The following is a 461-nucleotide window of genomic DNA, read 5'->3' as shown; positions in this document are numbered from 1 at the left end:
CTGCACCCACCATGTCATGAAGCAGAACCTGCACCCACCATGTCATGCAGAGGGTTGCAGAAGACATTTCTTTAAAGATGACGTCCCACGTCATTTCATCATTCCTCATATCAAAGTTCTGACTTCCTATTATTGGACCAGCTTTATAAGACGCAACGATTACACAGCTTCAGTTTTTGAAAAGAGGAACTGGGTGCACAAATTTGAGTTTATTGTGGATTTTATAAAGAGTCAAAGAAAGTTTAAAAACTCCTATTACCCCCCCCCCCCCCCACCACCACCACCACCACCAGTTTTTAGTTCAATGTCCCTCAGACCTTTTGTCTCCATCAACAAACTTTTGGTCGAATGCTGGCGAACATTTGAACAATCTTCTTCTTAGCAGTTACAGATTGGTTGTTTTCCTGGCACGGCCCAGATTTAACCACGGTCCAGATTTAACCACGGTCCAGATTTAACCA

The sequence above is a fragment of the Nematolebias whitei genome, chromosome 8 (genome assembly GCF_014905685.2).
Source record: "Nematolebias whitei isolate Nwh7 chromosome 8, NemWhi1, whole genome shotgun sequence".
Classification (NCBI taxonomy): Eukaryota; Metazoa; Chordata; class Actinopteri; order Cyprinodontiformes; family Rivulidae; genus Nematolebias; species Nematolebias whitei.
Note: the sequence above shows the minus strand (reverse complement) of the source record.